Genomic DNA, 21464 nt, shown 5'->3' on the forward strand with positions numbered 1-21464 from the left:
CTGCACGCACGCGCGTGCTCGCCCGCCACGTCATGTCGTGAAGAAGCCCGCGCTGCAGACACCGCGCTATTATCTCCGCTCTTATCCATTGCATTTTAGCGCGAGGTAGGCGGCACCGCCAACCAAACGTTAAACGTCGTCAGCCTCTCCCATCTGTAAAATGCAGTACGTGCAGTACCCAGGAAAGGGGATGTTTAAATGCAGTAGCCGACGAGGCTCCGCGAGCACAGGCTTCCTCGATGAGAACCGGCCCTTTGCTCGGAACAGAAGCGCCCCCTACGAGGTCTTCTCCGGTGGTTTCGTGTAGCCGCCCACACTGCACGCAGCGGACACGCGCCACGCAGTTCATTTTTAACCCGAGGTGCAAATGGTGGAATAATGTTCCCGCCGCAGGTGGACGCAGCCCGGACTTGGGCATTCCGGAGCGCGAGCCGCTGAGAACCCTTTATGTGGGTTTAACAATCCCTTTTTATATTTGTGAAATTGTTTCCATAGATACATATTATGTTAGATAAAGCGTGCGCGCGCACACACACTTTGCAAACTGGGAACGGCATTATATTATCGCAGGAATAAGATGAAAATGAATGAAACGTACACGACAGGCATCTTATAACGCCCACATATCATGAAAAATAATAGAACGTGTGCGTTGATGTGATCATGAATTAAATAATTTATTTCTAAAATAAAAATAGACACATACGTATTACATGTTTTTATAAAATAGCAAACAAACATAGCAAGACTTTTCAAATATCTGCTGGGTACGTTTCAAGCGAAGGACTTCGGAAATACACAAGAAAAAAAACCGCAAAAAATATCGCTTTATAACGAACAGTAATGGGGTTTTGCGCTTTGATTTTATGTTGCGGATTTAGCGGTTTGATTTTATACTGCATTGTTTTGGCCGGATTTTACCAAACGTTTTTCAAGGGGCTTTGTAAATCAGGTCCGCGATCTTCTGTAGCCTCTAGTGATTTTTTATTTGTTTTAAGAAACACCAGGCAGGCGCGGGCAGCCGTTCCCGTAATCCGTCCTTTCCATATTTTCTTGCTTCTTGTCTGCGCCGGGAAGGTTAGGGGATGAAAGGCCACGGGTTCGGCTAGCGAGCTGTTGAGGAACAATAAATAATAATCAGCCAGTAAGTGTATTGATTTGCAAATTAACTAGACGTGCACATAAATACGCTGTCATCCTTCCATGGGGGCCTGAAAGCGCACGTGTTCAGATAGCCACACGTGGCAGGCGGAGGTCACGCAGACAATTAACCTCTGCTCCCCGGGGAATTAGGTGTAACGTGGCCTAATGAGGGGCCGTCTTCTTGGCGTATATACAGTTCATCTAGCTGTTTCCGAAAAAGCTCTGGATAGTGGAACATTCTGGAAAGGTAGGCGCCGGGCTCTTCTGCTGTTCACGCAATCCATGGAAGGCGGCTTTAACTAGGAGCGGGTATTTTAATTTTAATAATCTGTATTCTACCCATTCGCATACCTCTTTTGAGAAGTAACACTAGAACACGCTTCAGCGGTTCCCCCTTGACACTGCCGTGCGTATAGGACACTTCATTTAAATTGGCCACAATAAATAAGCCAGGTCCGCGCTCAATAAATACAATAGTAAGAATAATTTTAATAGTAATACTAATGATAAAAACGGTGCCCTCCCGCCTCCGAAGCCCCATAACACTGGTTCAGAAGCTATTTTGTGAGTGTAAATGTGGATGGGCTTACAGAAAAGCAGTGCATGTTGCGGCATCTGCAGCAAATTTACAAAAGGGCGGCTCGGGAAAAATGCGCGCACAGATGCTTTAGAAAATGTCTCTTGTAAAGGGGAGCAGCAGTGCACAACCAGGTAAAATGAAACGACTGCTGTTCTGCAGGAGAATAGCCTTCGAGTATCGCGAGACGGCTAGTCAGCAGGTAGCTGGAACGGAAACACTAAGGCCTCGTTACAGTTTTGGCGCTATTCTGGTGGTCAATCCAGCAAAATACCGCCATACGAAATTACCGTTACCACCACTAGGTCTTTTATCTCCGCATTACAAGTGCTGGTAGGCAGTGAAAAGCCCTACTAGGACTCCATGGGGATTTTGTGAGCATTAGCGCTGGCGGTAATTCTACCGATTCAATTTCGTTTTTTTGCTGGAGGAAAATCCTCCACATCATCCCCAAACCTACTGTGTGGCGGTGCAGTAATGCTGCGGTAATGGAATTACTACATTACCGCCGTCTTTTAACGCACTGCTGTACTTGTAATGAGTTCCCATATCTCTACTAAACAGCCATAAAACCGCAACTGGCTGATGTGGAGGAACTGATGATAAAAGGCAACGAGGTGATAACACTTCTGTAAACCCGAGGGAAGTAACGGCCGTAATGGGTCCAGCAAACAAAACTTAGAAGGGGAGCTGCAAAGCACACATTTAAAGCACCAGAAAGAAAGCAATTATAGAGCGGCAGTCGCCCACCCTATGGTTAAGGTGAGTCGGACTCCCATAGGAACCTCAACAAATTCTATTGCTAATAACGTTTGATTCTTGCAATAGATTTGGCTGACATTTTGAAGTCAATTAGGGATGGGTGCCACTCTTTCCCCCAGACTGTAAAGTTTGGTAACGATTTGTTAAAAAATAAAAAATGTTATTAAGAAAAAAGAAGAAAAAAAAGTTGCAGCCTACTTCCCATTCATTTTCCAATAGACAAAAAAGATCATTTATTTACCGGACCGCACAGCCCAAACTGCTGGACAGATTTGAACCAGGTCAAAACAACTTTGGCAGAAAGCGTTTACTGGAGGCCTTTTTGTGTTTTGGAGTTATTCCATGAAGTACTTTTTAAAATATTTGCTGGGGAAGGGGTGCCCCTTTCTCCAAAATAGATAGCTATATCTTCACTAAATTGCCAAAATTGAGTATTTGTAATAATATAGGCGAAGATATTGTAAAATGAAATGCAGGATAAAAGCCTCTTGCGGGTCAACAAACATGCAACTTCCATTATGTGGGAGGGGGTGGCTAGAGGGCACCAAGTGAAATTTGAGAGTTGGAGGGGGCCTAGGGACTGAGTTTGCAACACAAAGCCTTTCTGTAACCTCGGCTATATCTGCAAATCACCAACATCTCAAAGCAAACTGCGTCACAGAAACAGCATGTGTTGTGGGGAGAAAGGGAGAGGGGAGGGGAGGAGGCCATGTGGGGAGCGTAGGCACCTGTCACAGATGAGGGGCGCACTTGGTGAGGGCCTGGGGGGGACAAGAAAGCATTTTTGTTCCGCCCGTTTTCCAATATTCGCAAGTATAAAACTACAGATAGCCATGGCTTGTGGGGTGCATTTAACAGATCGGACAGAAGTCCCTTTCACATGAATAGCACGATTTTAAACACTGAAACAAAAATGGCCTGGCATTTGTTTGTGTTTTTCAAGTAAAATTAAAGAGCCATGTGGCAATGGATAAGCATTATTGTAATTTACAAAAGAAGGAGGAATCAAAAATCCCTGTCACATGGAAAACAGGATGTTTAAACATTGAAAACAAAAAGCGGCCTGCACATGTGTGCAAATAAAAACTTTTTTTGAAAAAGTAAATGTGAAAAAAATATCACTGCTCACAGAAAAATGTCTGGAAAAAAAAACGATGTGTGGGTTGTCAAAGAGCAATGTATATTATGTTTCACCCACAACACTCCAGTGACATTTGAAGAGCCACTTTGTCTTCATGAAAAATATGTCAGCACAAGGCAGACCCTTTTGCTTGCTGTGGGAAAACTTCACAAAGACATCTCCCACTCCCAGCCTGGATGTCAGATCTCCCATCTAATGACCAACCACAATAAAAATGTCCTAAAGGCGTCGAAATGCAATGTTTTTTAGACCTGCTGCCTCTGAAAGCAGGGACTTCAAGTCACCCTTGGCTGGAGCACGACTAATATGTGTGAAAATGGGGGGCACCCACTTCAAAGAGCAAGCTTCCAACACGAAGGAGATTGATCAAGTTACAGCCTGACATCAAATGGCTGGATGCAGGACCAGGACCATTTGTCCCACATGAAAATTCACAATTTATTTAAAAGGACTCTTAACATTTAGGCCTTTTTCTCAGCCATCATAAGGTGGATGGATTTAATCTATGTACCATTTCTATGCAATTCCCAGATGATTGTGGGGATATACAATTCATTTTCTTGTTACTCTGGGAACCGTAAGGGGCAGTTAAACTAGGTTTCTGGCTGATCTGAACATGTTTCAAATGTAAGAGTTGGTAAGCAGTTGGACATTGAAATTAGGGATATGCTTAATAATTTACATATTCATAAATGTTGTGCTTTTTATGGAAATGGCAGAAAGGTGCCACATGGCCATGCTACATGATACACATTTGGTGGTTGGCTTATCTAATTCCCCATAATTAGCGGAATCAGAGCATACGTTTAGTATGGTAGTTGCTAGTAAAATTATGAAGTTATGATACATAACTAGTTTTTGCAAAAAAGTTGAAAGGAGAACAAAGAATAATGACAAATGGGAATTGCCATATGTTGCTCCTAAACCAATCCTGACATGGAGGCTGGGTTTGAGGGGAGAGAGAAGGGTAACTGTCCAATCCTAGTGGCAGGGATTATTGCAGGGTACTTCCCCAAGATTGTAAAATTGGTGGTGTCGTCGCTGCTATATAAGGGGGACTGCAGTAGGACAGAGAGACAGAAAAAGGAGAAAGACGGGGACAGAGAGAAGAGACGGACCACAAGGAAGGCTGCTGAATCTTACCATCTGACAGCTGTAAGGAGACACCAGAGTAGATTGCTGAGAGTGCATCTGGGTGGCGCTGTCTATCTCTAGGAAGACCTCAAAGCTGACTGGGTCCTATGGTAGAGAGCGGGAGGCCCTCTTTGAGAGTGGAGTGACCAGACCTCTGCCCTATCTTTATAGAGTGTCCTGAGATGCAGCTGGCTTTCCTGAACCTTAAAAAGAGGCTTGCTATGTAAGTAGAACTGAGCCCTGGGAAACCAAAAGGTGGGGGAATCCGCTTGCCTCAAATCCTTTCCTTTTATAGCAGGTGGGGGGGGTGCAAAACTATGTAGATCCGTAGCCTATGTAACCATAAATATTAATTTCATTTATTCCCTATTTGGCAGAACACTACGCAGTGAATTTGGTTAAAATTCCAAATTAACAAAGCTCACTTCCCAGTGTGCGCTGAAAACTATAGCCTATCATTTAATTGGGTAATCCTTGTTGTCCAGCTGATCCCTACATCTTTAAGGAAGAGGGGTGTCCTTGTTCTTAAATCAGTCTAACCTTTTTATCCAGCTTCCCCAACACAGGCCTTTCAGTAAGGGGGATCTGAAATCCAAAATTCCCCAAAGCATTCCAATTTTTCTGTCTGACTTCCCAACCTAGATCAAAGCAAGGGGGGGAGGGTCTGAAAAACAAAGCGATACATCATCCTGCGTTTATTTTAAAGCAAAAGTGTGGGCAAAATTATAATTGCCATATATATTTTTACCAGCCTTGAAATCCTACTGCTACCCTTTTAAGACTGCAGAAAAATCAAAATTGCACTAGATTACCTAAGTGCCTTCTTTATCGATCAGCGTAATTATTTTGTGAAGTAAAATGTACAGAAAGGGAAGAATTGTGGTGGTGTTCTTTTTAACCCACTTTTGTGATTTGTTTATTGTGTTAATTGTGTTGTGCCACGGATAAAGTGGTGTTGTGACCTTTTTGTGATAATTTCTATTACTTTTAATTTAAATAAATACCAATATATTCCCATACACCGGCCTAAGGGGAATGATATGTGTCTGACATAGGGCTAAAAAAAAGAACCTGTTAAACAGTTTGTTGCATAACCACGTCCATGGGGAGGGAAGGAACTCCCCGTGTTGATGGTGGCTTCTCAATAAACTGTTACAAATTGGGGGCACGGGCCGGGATTTATCTTCCTATTCCTGACCCATGACAAGTACATTGTGACAGTCTATTCATTTTGATGCAACTGCATTAAGGTGAGAGAAAAGTCATCTTTGTTTTGTTAAAGTGCTGCTAGGACTTGACTCCTGAGTTCCTTGGAGGTGTATAGGTAGAAAATTAAGAGTGTGTAAGAGTTTATTTGAGTGAGGAAATCAAACAGGGACAGGGTGAGTTTGCCCGTGCATAAAGAAAGTTTTATTAAAGTGCAAAAGGCCAATTGTGAAAATGACTACTGTACACATTGGGGAAGACAGGGAGCATCTCCTAACTAAATTATTTCTCAAAAGAGAATGGGTTGAGGACGATGCAGGAAACTGGCAAACCAGAATTGTGCGGGAGCTTACCTCAGTAAAAAATTATATTTGGCTTCAAGCTGGGATATTGCACAAAGCACTTGAGGCATTTTATATGAGCACAACTGCTTGTGATGAACACATACAAATGGCTCAGCTAACTGCTCAGTTATATTTACCGGGGGTCCACCATGCACAATTTATCACCCTAGTCCTCATTCCCTTTGCTGGACAGTGGCCCTCTATGCCCCCAATGCGGAGGCACAGTGTTAGGTGGAGGGTGTGAGGAATTCACAGTGGAACAGCTGTACCAGTAGGTAAGATTGTGCACAGTCAATCATGTTCATGGCTGGTGACATTTGCACCTCAATAGTGACATGTGGTGGCACACGTAGGGTTTGCATGGATGATGTGATTTGGCGAAGTGTAGGTGATGTTGACTGTCTCAGCAGATGTGAGTTGGCCTAAATGTCTGTGTGCGCATGTCTCCTCGATTAACCATGTATGGTCTAGAGGAGCAACTGAATGCCTCCACAGGAAATCCTGTCCCTATTTTGCCAATATGCTGGAAGCCGTAAACTACGACATGTGCAACGCCAGTACTGATACCTATACTACGAAGAGTCTTTGAGGCAACGTATCCATTGAGAAGACTCTATGAGAAGTACCCCCGAAAAAACTGATGGTCTCCTGAGAGGAGCAACGGAAGAAGTGTGAAGATGTGAAAAGAAGAAGCTGATGCCGTCACGGAAGATGAGAGTAACGCGTCGGGAAGGATGACAAAAGAAGAGAATGCATAGGTGATATAGAATCTGATGACGAAATAAACAATCAAGATGACTTTTATGTGCGGAATGAAGATTGCATGTGTGAAGAGCACTGCAGAAAATAAACCGTTTTACAATTGTTCAGATGCTGCAACGCAAGTAGACTAAGTATCCATAAGGCTGGCTAAACGTAGTATATAGACTGCAGGCGGTGCCGCCAACATATATGTATGTAGAGTTCTGGGCATTCGATGATACATTTTAGTAAGCGAGTCTCCATGAAAGAAGACAGATTGGAAGCTACGTGTTTCGCAGCAAAGAATAGGCTCGAATTCGAAGCAAGACCAAAGAGGATGCCTGGCTGTGTGTCAAAGACTGGAAGCAGCCAAGAACTGATTATCAGCTGTGTAGAACAGTAAACTGTGAGAAGCCGAGGCATCCCTTGATAAGTTGCAAGGAGAGAACACCACGAGTGCCAAGTTTCTTCATTAAATATAATTTAATACCATAATATGAGCAGATTCACGGTCTCTGATCACGTGAGCTGAGGGTGAAAATAGAAGATGGGCATGGTGCACCAGATTGAAGATAGCGAGTGCTGAACTCCCTTATATTCCCAGATACGAAAAGCTACTACAAGGCTGAGTTCAAAGACAATATGAATAGGAGACGGCATGAGTGATGAGAGATGTTAGGCTAATTAGGTGGGGAGATACGGACAAGTTCACCCACCATCACCTGGGTTACCAGCTTACGTGCTGCTAGAAGCATCGAATGTTCTAGAAGGTTACAAGAGTGCCAACCAATTGTAGAAGGCCATATAATGAAGAGCCTTATACTTTAAGAGCCAATGACGTGTTGTGCTTCTAATTATTGTCAAAGATGACTTGCACTATGACTTGCACTAGGGGAAGGCATGAGTGCCCACCTGACTGTAGAGACCCAATCACGATCCTATCCCATATAAAAAGTATACTTAGACATTTCCCTTTGAGCCAATCACAATCTCCTGCAGGTTTTCTTAATTAGCCATGTAGTATGACGTCATTTATGAAGAACGGTAGTATAAATATGTTGTTTTTCATGAAACGTTTTGAGATCATGCTGTGAAACGTCTGTTGATGTCCGTTGTACTCTTGTTTTAGACAATTGACATTAAAACAGAGTTATTTGCCAACTTCCTGAGTCGGTCATGAGAACTTATTCTACATGCCATCCATAGTATGACATGTTACCTTGAGTAAAAGGGCCTCAAGGGTTCAATGTGTTTTGTGTTTCTGGTTGCACATCCATGTCAAACTGTGGCTTCAGAAGGTTTTGCTACATTTGTCCTCCGTGTCCTATCACCAGTCAGTGACACCCCCAACTCCAGCATCCTCACAGACAAATTGCACTCTCTAGGCATTAGGGATGCTGCATTAAGATGTCTCTCCTCTTACCTCGCTGTTTGTTCCATGATCACTATACTCATACCCTTCTCCTCTCCACCCTGACCTGTCTACAATGCGGTCCCACAAGGGGACTCTCTATTCCTCCTACTCTTCTTCTGCTACCTGAGCCCTCCATCCACCCTTCTCACATAACCCAGCATGCTACAAGTATGCATATGACTCCCACATCATCTTCAAGATCCCCAAGAACATGGCTTCTACCCATCCTGACTTTTCCTCATGCCTCCTGGAAATTGACCCCTGCATGATGGCTGCCACCTCATCCTGAATCCTGGTACACATGTGATCCTGTGATGAGTAGCTCAGAACTCTTCCCCCAAGACAACCCTTGTCCATCCTGCCTAGGCACCTCACCACCAGCATCCAGCTCAGTTAAGAACCTGGGATGTACCATGGGTTCTAACAGGTCCCTCTCTCACCACATTGACTGTGGATCATGTTGTCACACCTCTGCATCCTTACATTTGTCTTTCCTTACCTCTCCTAGCCTTACCTAGTCATGGCAATGTTGCACATCATCCTCCCCTGCCTAGACTACACCTATTCTATTTATCTGGGCACCCCTGCCCATTGGCTCAGAAAGCTCTAACGAATCCAGAACTCATCTGCTAGGTCCCTCCCTGCCCTCACCCCCAGAGAACACATCACACCTGCCCTCTAGGAGCTCCACTGGCTTGTCATAGTCTGACACACACCCTTTAAGGCCATGAGCGCCATCCACTATGCCCTCCACAAAACATGCCCTGACTTCCTCTGACACTGACTCACAGGCTACCAACCCAACAGATACCTTACATCAGCCTGTGCTCTCATCCTTGTGATCCCTTCTTTCAATTCTATTTCAATAGAAGGGCCCTCTTACTCCGTCTGAGCTTCAACACATAGGGGACCAACTTTACTTCCAGAGAACACTCGATACCATTCCCTAAGACCGACACGTGCCATGCCCCATGCAGTGTCCCAGCACAGAATGCCTTGCTGGGAAAACCCTGCCAGCCCATGACGGTGTTGTAGTGTATGTAATGCCTGAGATGGTTTCCAGGGAGTCCTGCTTTTATCTGGTTAGCAGGGTGCCAGGCGAAAGGGTGTTCCTCAGCTGACTTGCATGCAGACAGCAGGGCAGCTTGCCCGTATGCCTCCGTGAACTTCACAGGACCTATTTAGCACACTTGCACTAGGTTTTGACCACTTGTCACATGTGGACCCCTGACAGCCTTTAACTGTGTGACACATATCTATCATTTGTTGTTTACTGTTGGTTTTCTATATGTATTTTTCATCTTCAATGTATTGCCTCCTCCTTGATCCCCAATCCCTCTATCTCACCACTCCCCTGCAGCCCATCCTGTCCCCTCTGTCATCTCTCCCAAGCCTCACTCCCTCTTTCCTCCTTCCCAGTAGCCTCCCCACTCGAACCTCCACTCTCTGACCCTTCATCCCCTTTCTTGCTGTCCATTTCCCTCCCCTGCATCCAAGGGTATCCCCCCATGGCTAAGGTCCCATACAGAGAGACTGGGCCTTGGTTGCAGATGGCACCTTAAGCCCTGGACTGTGGACAGTGGCCATATGTCAGACACAGCCTCATGGCCACACAGGCATGTGGTTGGGGTGGCCATCCCCACATATCTGGTCCTTTAGCTGGGCCCATCTTGATATATGGGTGCAGCAGTCAGACCAGTTAGCTTGAGTTGCAGCTGGCATGGCTGTCCCCTCCATTTGTCTGCAGCCAGGCTCCTTGATAGCAGGTGAGAAGTGTCTCCCTGTGGGGCATTCTTGTGTCAGGGCAGATGGACGGGCTACACCACACTTGGACTTGGTCTCTAGAGCAGGCGTGGACCAAAAGGCCTGGCTACAGTGGAAAAGGGTTTGCAAGCCCAGCAGCTGTATGTTCAGGTGGGAGCCAGGGTCCTGTCGGTGTCCCAGGGAAGTGCTACTGGGTCTGGCCCGGGCAGTCAGGTGCACCAGGCTTCTCCAGAGGGCATGGCTCAAAGGTTTCCCAGCCACTGCACCAGATGTCCATGAGTGCTATCCCAGCCATTATGCACCTGCCTCTGATAAAGTGCAGCAACCACAATACTCAGCAGTGGTTCTCACTGGGGCCCCACCCCAATGTGGTGGCCAAGGCTCAAAGTCATCGACCTAGATGTCCAGTGCTGCAACCCCAGCTGCTGGGTCAACCATTGCTGTCATGTTTCCTTGTTCTATGTAGAACACCTTAAGGATGTCTATTTGTTTTTTATGCATGCACTACATGTCTATGCAAGATGATAAGGTGATTTCAGAGGCCCTGATGAATATGGGAGGCAGGTGAGTCTTTACTTGCCTCATTGTATATCACTCAGGGGAGCACATGGCATGGTGGTGTTGTGAGTGGGGATGTGATCACTGTGTGTGGTGTTTTGAAGTGCATTGGCCTCAGGCAAGCTAGTACAGCTGCAATGGTGCAGAGGTAGACATGATGAAGACTGGAGACTGGCTAGTAATTTTTTGCACTTGTTGCATGGTACTCAAGGGTACACATGGTATGATCTAATTGGGTGCAGGGATGTGCTTCCTGCTCTGTCCATGTGTTTGACTTTAATGTGATGTATTCAGCAAGGGTAGACGGTTGCTGCTGAGCAAGGTCAGAGAGTTCTGGAATGTCAGCACACCACACATCAGGCAGTCTGTGTTGGTCTGGGACCCTCCAGAGAAGTACATTGCTATGTGACTGGGAACAGCCAGAGAAGGCTCTCAAGGGCATGAGGTTGTTGCATGACGGGGACATTCTTCTTCGATGCAACTTTCACTTTTGTCTGTCTGTCTGTATCACTCCTTATATGGAGTATGTTTTGTGGGCTGTATTTCTGGCAGAGAATGGAGTAGCCACCCCACCTGTATATTAGGCTGGGACACACCTAAGGTGGGCTAAGCAGTACTCCAAGGCATTGGCCCCTGCTTACCTTATATGATGTGGCTTTCTACTTCTGGGCTCCTGTGTGTTATTGGGTGTCTGAGTGCACGATTGATGGTGGGTACCAGGTAAAACAAGTGACAGGATGTATTGCTTGTGTTGTGTGAATTTGTGTCGGCGACAAGGATAGCGTTTTTTCTTACAATTGCTATGACTGTGTCAGTGGTTTGTGTACTTGATTTGATGTACACAGGCACACACAGTTTGCCTCTCCCAGACGCACCTTCTCATGGTTCTGGATTATCCCTATTTCATCATTGAAGGACATCAGAGATGTAGCTTCTCTGTTGGGCTCCACACGGGCAGCAATTCAGGTGAAGTACGTTTGCACAACCTGATTACATGTCTCCGGTTCCTGTGCTCTTTGTCGTGCCAAGGGGATGGGTGATGCCTGTGGATGAGGGGGTTTTCCCTCCTGCAGCTCCCCCCCATGCCACGATGTGTGGCAATATTACGGAGGACACAACTTGCCATGATGATCTGGCATACTATTAGCAGGACATGTAGCAATACATCACCTAATTGTTCAACAGAGTGGAAGCATGACTTTAGCACCCCGAAAATGTGCTCCACTATGCCCTGATGGCTTTGTGTGCTGCCTTGTACCTTTCCTGACCTGGAGTGGCTGGATTCCTGAAGGGTGTGCGCAGGAATGGTGAAAGCGGGTAGGCTCTGTCCCCTGCAACAGTGGAAAGGGTCATTGTTTACATTGGTTGTCATGGCTTGGTTTGTCTTTGTTGTGCTACTGCTTGCAATTGCGTGATAGTTGATACTCACCGATGAGCCAGGTGTTCCCATAGGTTCTCGATGACAGGACCTGGTATGGGGGAACGGCAGTAAATTTAACTATCATACGTACATCCCGGGTACTTGACATTCACATGCATGATGACTCCCTTGGCATCACAGATGACCTGTACATTGATGAAATGCCAATGTTTCTGGTTGTGATACATGTCTACACTCTTGGGGAGGCAGTAGCGATACATGGTTACAGTCAATGGCTCCCAGCACCCGTGGAAACTATGCAATGGCATAGAACTCCTGGCACCCTCTGTGCCTTGCCTGCAGTGTGCATGGCATGTATATGTGCCTACACACATGTGCTATTATGCAGCACAATACATGGTGTAGGCCTAGGGATTGCGGGGACTGCGATTCACCCCCGGCAATGACAGCGGTGCGCTATAAAGAGCCTGTTGCCATAAAATGTAGGGTGGCTAGCACCTTCTCAAGGGGTGTCAGCGCAGAGGAACAGATGGTGGGTGATGCAAAGTCCTTCTCCCACTCCCTGGCTAGGTCTAGAAGGACATGGGGAGGGAATCTGTACCTTGCATAGACCCCCTAGCTTGCCATCCCAAATAGCGTTGTGCATGGATAGAAAAACCTGGCCCTTCTCATCATTCTCCTCCTCCTCCCTCCATGAACGATCAGTGCCACTAAAGCAGGGTCATTCATCCTAGAAGTTCTATGTAGACTGGGATTGCATTGCACTTTTATAATTGGGCTTTCTTTGCGACACGTATTGGCTTTCTTTGTGACACGTATCACGTGGTGGTAAGTACGTGAGATTTGCGTCCTCCTTTGGACTCTGGACCATTGCATTATGAAATCCATAAATAAGGTTGTCTTTGCGCTTGATGAGGCATATTTGTTGTTTGTGTGGTGCGTCCCTCAGCACGCCCACGCTATTCCTCGTTCTTTCTCATTTTGCACACAGAATGAGAAATATGCATGTTCTACCCCCTATTTATTTCTTTATTCTGGCCCTTTCCACACTTTGCGCTGTGTGTCGCACAAAAAGCTCAGGCCTGTTCAAAGTAGGTAAGGATCAACGCAAAGGAGTTGCAGACCTACAAGTCCGATCCATGAATCAGCAACTTTGGCTTTGTGTGGCGCAAAGTGTACTTTTTCCATTTGCGCTGCACACAACTTTCTGTTAATCAGGCCCTAAATATTTTAATTGTGAATGGTGCAGCTCCAAATATTATTAACTCTCTTCTACTGAAAATGCTTCTAGTTTTGCTCTCTCTAACACCTTTGTCCACCTATAAAGGTTTAGCAATATGCATTCACACGTTATGTAGTTGAATTTAATTTAAGACATGATACACAACTTTCCTAGATTTCCATTGAAGTGCATTTATTTCTCAGTAATGCTTGAGCATTTTACATGAGATATCACCTCACTATCCTATGTTCACTAGCACATATTGACATGTTCTGGAACCTACATTCCTGCAATAAACTGTTATTTGGTGCATGCCTGTACCTAGGCCACCAGGTAGCTTGTTCTCTATTCTGATTGACTTACAAAGAATATTTGTATCAATGAGCTGTATTACCTGGGCATCTATATCCAAACTATTTCTTTCCTGCTGGGCTTTCCGCCTTCTGTGTGCGAGCCGGGGGTGAGAGAAGAGGAGCCTGCTGCAGAGGAGGGTGTGCTGAGGGGGAGAGAGGTGAGCTTGGACCAAGGGCACACTGAACCGATGCTTTTCTGACTTTGCTGGTGTGAATATTACCAGCATTCTTTAGATAAGAAAAAAGTACAAGTGAGGTGTGTGTTGTATGATTGCATATAGCGTAATTGTGTTTCGTGGGCAGCTGCTAGTGAACCTTTGCACTTACAAACATAGATAGCTATTTTCATGTGTTTTATTTTTTGTACCATCCAAGAAGCAGATCTCAAATATAACTGAAGGCTTTAAGCTACCAAAAGCAGTGCTATGTTTCAAGGCTATTAGATAACAGTGTTTTGAACTGCAGAACTAAGAGTGTGATTGAAGTACATTGTGGGAAACATTGTCATCGCGGGGCAAGCATTACTATGAAATGTGCCGGTAGTTATGTTTTAGCCTGAAGGATAGACTCTGTCATCATTGCAAAAGGAAAACAAGAGTTTGAGATGTGTGCTTTCATTCTTGAATTACATAGGTCATGTTAAACTCGTTAAATTGCCCTTGTTGTTTCTTTTATTACTCATAAACCCTAATTGCTTATAAAGTACCTGAAAATAATTAGATCAGCTTTGGTCTATTTGTTGTGTGTTCTTATTACTCGTGATAGCATATTGGTAGGTCCAAAGCTAAGGAGGTATTTGTACTACTGCCGACAGTAAAAAGCAAGATTCACCTAAACACTGTGAACTGGGGCAAATCATTAAGATCTGATTCCCCATATTACAGTCTTTAGGTGATATGTTAAGTTTATACAGAGTTTCTACACCATACCACCAATGAAATACCACTAAAGTTGAAAATTGGGTCCCCGTTGTGATGCTGGAAATGCATTGGAGGGACAGGGCCTCCCTGTCCTTGTCCTGTAGTCCTTTTTCATATTGTGTTCTGTGTTGTTTTCTGCCCAGGAGTCCATGTGGGACTCCTGGCAGTGCAGCTCTACCTAGTTTTGGTTTGGTGTACAGACCCATGGGATACCCTTATGGCACCCATGGGTGGGGGTGCAACCCTGTGCCCCTAGTGTATGTTTTTGGGCACCTGTGGGTGGCCCACAGAGCAGGGTATGGGCTGGTGGCAGCTCCATGCTGAATGTGACAGGTGCTCTGGGTGTCCTCCATTTTGGGATCCCCAGGCCCTGCCATTGGGATCAGTTGATTCCTGATAGGAAACAAGATGGTCCCTGTGGCCTCTTGCTTTCTATTGCCTGTTACCTTGTTTTCCCAAAGTCCTGGGAAGCCCTGACTCTGTCCCTTCCCCCTGACTGGCTGTTGGGTGGAAGTTCCATATATGGTGTCGTTGTGAAGGCCCAGCTAGACTGACTGGAGTCTTTCCAAGTGACTGTATGTTGTGGGTACCTCCTGTGGGTGGGACCTGGGTTAATGGAGTGTGTGACCCAAATACACTCCTTGTTGTGGTTGTCTGGTTTCTGGCATGAGAGACAAAGACTGAGACAGCCCTGCCCGAAACTGGCCTGAATGCAGTGTGTAGTGTTGAATGGCTGGGTACTTGTCCCAATCCACATTCCTTGTTGTGAGTGTCTGAAAGGGAGGAGTGTGGCCTGAATGCACTGTGTGCCTGATTGGCTGACTGACTGCATGAATGCCCTTCTGTATGATTGGCTGCTGAGTGTGTGCCAGCAGTGTGGATGAGAGACAGAATAGTATATCTGGGGACCTCTCCCCACTGGTAATTGTTCAGAAGCGTTCTGGAGCTGAGTCTCCACTCTAAGAGTAACTGGAACTGCTGATCCTCGACGTCCAGCTGGAAGAAGACTTGCTGCTGCATTTGCTTCGACCGATCCGAAGGCTGCCGAAATCGTCGAAGACTGACCCGAGAGAGGACCTGGTAAGGCGCCCTCTTCCCGTGCTCCGAGGGACCATCGAGCACCGCTCCATCTACGCCGAAGCGCCCTGGAAGTCAGACCCTCGAAAGGCTGCCGACCCGAGATGGGACCGCCGAGGAGATCGAAGTGAAGCACCCGGACATCGCCGCCGTCGAAGTCCATTGCCGTCGACCAGGGTTCGCAGGTTTGTGTAACCGCTGGAGGCCCGTCGAAGTTGTGTTGCCCAGCCGTGGGGACCACTTGACGCCGTGCCGCCGACGACCGGAGCCGCCCGCTCCTTTGCCTAAGAACATTCGAATCGAAGGACTCCCTCGCCCGCATCGTCGACCGCTTTGTCCTGCCGGAGAAAGTCGAGGACGACCAACGCGCCGAGGAGAAACCTGCCGGTGGGTTTCCCGCCACCCGAAGACCACAAAGACTCGAACGACTCGACGCCCTTGCTGGGCCCCCGTCTCCACAATCTTTGCGGTCCAGAACTATTGTCACCGAGGTGCCCCGCACGCCTCTTCCTTGCAGGACGCCAACGCTCTGACGCCGACGAGCACCGCTCGGACGAAGCTGCCGCCTCATCGACGCCGTTCACCCGTGTTCTCCGTCGGACGTTCGACGACCTGTGTCTCCCGCTTTAAAGGGCAGGCACTCAAGAAGGGTCGTCGATTCCCCGACGCCGAACGCCGAGTTCCTCAACGCTTCTCGACACCTCTCGATGATCCGTGACTCCCGCTTGAAAGGGGGTCGCTCAAGAAGGATCTGTCGACGCCTCTTCGAAGAACTCGACTCCACCAGGTACATTGGGGGGGTAAAAACATTATAGGAGGGAATAAGACTTGCAGAACAATATATGGACTGGGCTTGTGCTATATCTTTATTTTACAGGTTGCCCAGGTGGGGGGATCTCCGCACAGAACTGTGTCTAGTGGTAGGGGCCAGTATTCTGCCTATTGCTCAACCATCTTATTTTCTCTCCTCTCTCTATTGCTGATTTCACTCTATTGATCTGTGTGACATTATTACAGTATTGTTGATGCACTTTAATGAGATCTAATACAAAGGGTGGTACCACTTTAGAATTGTATATATTTGCCATTATTGATTTTCCTAAGTACAAAGTGAGTTATTATGATAAGTGTACATAACCTTGAATATTGATTATATAAAGACTGTGTTCTAACCAATACAGTGTGTGGACATTCCTTTGTGGGGGCTTGGGGACTACACTGTACTTAAGAACCAGCCTGCATCACCTCCTGAGAAGCTAGGCCTTGATTGCTCGACCATACTTACCGAATAGAGAATCTAGGCTGGGGTCCTCTGTGCCTCCCCTCTACCATATAGAGAGAAGAAGTACAGACCACCCCCCACCGGTCCTTTACACTGGTGGCAGCGGTGGGATGCTTATGGTTTTAAGAATCAGTGTATAACCGTGCCACTTACAAAAGATATCTGCACTTTATTAAATTAAGGTTTAGTTGTGTACAAGATAACTGCATTACAAACAATGGAGTCTATTGCAAATGGCAAATTGACTCGGATGAGCTTGGAGGCTCTCCAGAGTGCTTGTGAAGCCAGGGAGTTAGACTTTGTGGATAAGTCTAGGGCTGAGCTGATAGCTGCCCTGGTGGACTACCAGACTGATGGTGAAACTCTTGATGAGGGGGGGAATGCAACCAATGAGGACTCTGCCCCTGGGGTTTCTGCTGAATGTGTTTCTGGGAATGCCGCCATTCCTGCTGCCTCTGTTCCAAACCCCAGCAATTCCTTGGAGCTTGAGTTATTAAGGATGAAATTGGCCTTTGAATACCGTAAGTTGGAAATAAAAAGAGATTGGGCTAAGTGTTCGTTAAGCAGAGTGCCTCAAACTGGATATGACTGTATTCTGAAGCTGAGTGTGGAAGAAAGGGGTCAGTATGAGTGTATGAAGTCTGCTTTGATTGCCAAGTTTGGCAAGACACCTACCCAATACCTTAAAAGGTTCAGGGATTTTAAGAAAAGAGAGAATGTGTCTTGGGTTGACTGGGTGAGTGCTGCGCACATGAACATGATGGGGTGGATTGATGGATACAAGGTTAAGACTTTTGTTGAATTGTCCCACCTCTTGTTTTTTGAGCATTTTTCTGAAGCCTGTTCATCAGAGCTGCGTCAGTATGTGGCTGACCAGAACATTTTGGACCCCTTTAAGCTGGCTAGGTTGGCTGACAAGTGGGTCTCCCACCGGGTGTCCCCTAAGGACTCCAGTGGGAAGGACAAGGACAAAGAAAAGGGGGCCTCTCAAAAAGCTGAGGAGTCCCACAAGCAGTCACGGTCGGGTAAACCTAAACCTTCCTCTCCCAAGACCCAAACAAAAATCTAGTGGGGATAAGTCATCTGTGGGTGGGAATAAGAGTAGTGGTCCACCTGCTGCAAAGCAGGCTCCCAGTGGTTCCAGTAACGTACCCCGCACTCCTGGCACTTGTTGGGACTGTGGGGCTCTGGGTCACAGAAGGGGTGACTCCAAGTGTAAAGGTAAGGCACTTGGAGTACAGGCTGTCAGCCTGACCTACCCTTACCCCGTGTCTGAGGTGGAGGCCACTGTCCTCCCCTCCTCTACCGGGATCACATTTGGTGCTCCGGTAGAGATTTCTTTAGTGTCCCTTAGGGCCTGGGACCAGTATGCAGAAGTACTGGCGACTATCCCACAGAACACCCATAGGTTTTTGAGAAGTGTCCTCTTGAATGGCCAGCCTTCTACTGGTTTGAGAGACACTGGGGCAAGCATGACAGTGGTGGACAGGACCCTGCTCAAGCCAGAGGACTATGTAGGTGCTCCTCTGAGAACCACCAGGTTAGCTGGTGGGCCTCCCAAATTATCGCCTGTAGCCTTAGTCACACTCATGATTGGAGACAAGACAGCAAAGCTTTCTGTCCTGGTTCAGGACAATGTCCCTGCTAACATTCTGTTAGGAAATGATCTAGTAGAGTTGGGGTTGATCTCGGATGGTCTTCCCATGACTGCTGCTGCAGTCACTAGGTCACAGGTGACACCGGGTCTGGCTGTGAGTCAGGTACCCGAGCCAAAGGCGAGGCCTAAGGCAAGAAGAAGGAAGACCAAGAAGGCCACCTCTGTGGAGGGAACACCTTCTCTTCCTGCTGTTCCGACAGCACCCATTTGGATCCATGCTCCGGACGGGCTGGGTCCAGTGGAAAACCCAAACTCAACTCCTGTGGGAGAAGAGACAGAAGACTCTCCTGTGGGAGAGGTTCTCAACCCGGAGGATCATCCCAACCTTCAATGCTTGTTAGCTGAAGGGGGACCCTCCCGGGCAGACTTTTGTAAGGGACAGAGAGAGTGCCACTCTCTCTCGAGGGACTGAGGAAACAGGCCCTGTCCCAGGCACAAGGAGAAGTGCCTAGGACGTTCCGGATTTATTGGAAGGGTGAGCTCCTTGTTAGTGAGCCCACTAAGCCTGAACCTGGTGCCCTCAAGAGGTTGGTGGTACCCCAGGTTTACAGGCCCTTCCTACTGCAGTTGGCGCATGAGGTGCCCTTGGCTGGTCATCTTGGGACCAAGAAGACTAAGCAGAGGCTCTCTGCCCATTTCTACTGGCCACGGATGGGAGTAGAGGTGGAGTCCCACTGCAGGACCTGCCCAACTTGTCAGTTGTCTGGCAAGACTGGAGGCAGTGTCATTGCCCCACTGCAGCCATTGCCAGTGGTTGGCACACCATTTGAGAGGGTGGGCATCGACATCGTCGATCCCCTTGACCCTCCCACTTCAGGTGGACATCGGTTCATCCTGGTCTTGGTAGATCATGCCACCAGGTACCCTGAGGCAATACCCCTTCGGACTGATACTGCCAAGGTGGTTGCCAGGGATCTCCTGGGCATTTTCACCTGTGTTGGATTCCTCAAGGAGGTTGTCTCTGACAGAGGATCCAACTTCATGTCTAGTTACATGAAAACCATGTGGAAAGAGTGCGGGGTAACCTACAAGTTCTCCACCTCTTACCACCCCCAGACCAATGGTCTGGTTGAGAGATTTAATAAAACTCTCAAGGGCATGCTAGGGGCTTTGGAAGAACCCCTAAGGAGGAAATGGGATCTCCTCCTGCCATGCCTGCTGTTTGCTTACAGAGAGGTACCTCAAGAGGGTGTTGGTTTCAGCCCCTTTGAGTTACTCTTTGGACATCCCGTGAGGGGGCCCCTCGCCTTGATAAGAGAAGGCTTGGAAGCCACCCCTCCAGGTCCCGCCAAGCAAGTGGGGGACTATGTGTTAGGCCTCAGACGGAGGATGACACAGATGATGGGTTAGGCAACAGCAAATCTCAAGGCCAGCCAGGAATTGAATAAGTACTGGCATGACCTTAAAGCCTCGCAAGTGGATTGGACTCCAGGACAGGAAATCCTTGTGATGGAGCCTACCAAGCCTAGAGCTTTGGCAGACAAGTGGACTGGACCCTTCAGGATCATCTCCAAGATGGGCGAAGTCAATTATCTGGTTGACATGGGAGCCTCTGGGGTAGCCCCTCAGGTATTCCATGTCAACAGGCTCAAGCCTTTCCACCGGCGAGCAGAAGTCTCATGTCTCTTGCTAGCTTCAGGGCAAGAAGAGGATGAGAGCGAGCCCCTTCCTGATTTGCTGCATTGCAACCCTCAGGATGGCTCAGTGGAGGGAGTACATCTCTCTCCGGATTTGACAACAGAGCAACAGAGGGCCTGCAGGGCTTTGCTCCAACAGTATGCCTCTCTGTTTTCACTGACGCCAGGCCTTACACCGTGGTGTAGGCATGAAATTGACACTGGTGACAGTGTGCCTGTCAAAAGCAGGTGCTACCGTATGTCAGATACCGTCAAGAACCACATCCAGGCTGAGGTCGCCAAGATGTTGGATCTGGGTGTTATTGAACCCTCAACCAGTCCCTGGTCCAGTCCAGTGGTCCTTGTCCCCAAGGCAAGTTCCCAGGCGGGTACCAAGGATTGGAGGTTCTGTGTGGACTACCGAGGAGTCAATGCCGTCACCAAAACTGACGCGCATCCATTGCCCAGGGCTGATGAGCTTGTGGACACCATAGGTGCTGCCAAATTTGTGAGCACCTTTGACCTTACCTCAGGCTATTGGCAAATAGCTCTGACGGACCATGCCAAGGAAAAGACGGCCTTCTCAACACCTGAGGGACTCTACCAGTTTAGGGTCATGCCTTTTGGGTGGAAGAATGCCCCTGCCACCTTCCAGAGATTGGTCAACCATGCGCTCAGTGGGCTGGAAGCCTTTTGTGTGGCTTACTTAGACGACATTGCCGTCTACAGTTCCACCTGGGAAGAGCATTTGACACATCTGGATAAGGTGTTGCAGGCCTTGAAAAGGGCTAACCTCACTATCAAGGCCACCAAGTGCCAGATAGCTCAGGGGAAAGTTACCTATCTTGGTCATGAGGTAGGAGGGGGTCAAATCCAACCTCTCTCCAGTAAAGTACAGGATGTACAGAACTGGGAGACTCCCACTACTCAAACCCAGGTGAGAGCCTTTTTGGGCCTCACTGGGTACTATCGCAATTTCATGGCAGACTATGGAACCATAGCTGCACCCCTGACAGCTCTAACTTCACCCAAACAGCCTAGGAAGGTTAATTGGACCGAAGACTGTCAGAGGGCCTTTGATGGCTTGAAGGAAAGTCTGTGTAGGGCACCTGTGTTGTGTGCGCCTGACTACAGCTGACCCTTTATCGTCCAGACGGATGCCTGTGACACCG

The sequence above is a fragment of the Ambystoma mexicanum genome, chromosome 2p (genome assembly GCF_040938575.1).
Source record: "Ambystoma mexicanum isolate Mex_15411 chromosome 2p, UKY_AmexF1_1, whole genome shotgun sequence".
Taxonomy (NCBI): domain Eukaryota; kingdom Metazoa; phylum Chordata; class Amphibia; order Caudata; family Ambystomatidae; genus Ambystoma; species Ambystoma mexicanum.